Here is a 969-nt window from a genome sequence, read left to right as displayed (position 1 = left end):
ATATATATATATATATATATATATATATATATAACAGAAAACCAAATGAAGTTAATCCCGTATTGATCCAAATGATTTGAGCCTAAACACAAATCTTTCTTTTTCACCCCAACTAATCTTCTCTGTGAACAATGTGTTGGCCCTGGTCCCTCCTTGGACATGTGCACCTCAGTTTATGCCAAAAGCATAAGTTGAGGGTGGATAATGCAGAAAACAACCTTGTCGTGGCCCTGAACCAACCGTGGGTATTGTGAACCTTGACTCATGGCAAAGTCATGAGTTGACAGTGGTCGTTATAAGGAATGCTTCGGAAAGTGGGGTTGAAAGAATGAAGAGAAAGAAAGAACAAAACAGAAGTGATTAAAAAAAAAAGAAAAGAAAAGTCACTTACATATAAGGATAAGAAAGGGAAAACAGCAAGATAAAAAGAAAATTGAGAAATTGGGTGAAATAAAACGATAAAAAGGTGGTACGTATAGCCGATATATCACAGAGGGCAACAAGTCACTAAAGTATACCTAAATATACCCTACCTTAACCTAAGCCTATGTTACAAGCTAAGAAAGTCCTATCGTGATCCAAGCATTGTATGGCGAACTTAAAGCAGTGAAAATAAGGGCAAGTTTATGGAAATATGTATGAATGAGTTGTGAATTTGTTCTGAGAGTGAGTGTTGAAAGTAATCGTTATACTCAAACTGAAATCATTGTGTGAAAAATGAGGATGTTGTTTTGAAGTGAGGACACTAGTTGCAATACCGGATATATTAGCACCTCGGTGAGAAATTGAAGAGGATAGGTGTCAGTGCGTGGTGAGTCTGTGTCATGGTCTGGTTCCACATAATTCAAGCCTAATAGTGATAACATGCGTAAACAAATGATTGCGAAAGCTAAAATATGGATACTGTTGTATAAAGATTTTGTAGTGAGTCATAGTGCGTCGCTTGAGGACAAACAACGAATTTAAGTT

Source organism: Solanum pennellii, chromosome 2 (genome assembly GCF_001406875.1).
Source record: "Solanum pennellii chromosome 2, SPENNV200".
NCBI lineage: Eukaryota > Viridiplantae > Streptophyta > Magnoliopsida > Solanales > Solanaceae > Solanum > Solanum pennellii.
The sequence above is the reverse complement of the archived record's forward strand: the minus strand, read 5'-3'. Positions refer to the sequence as shown.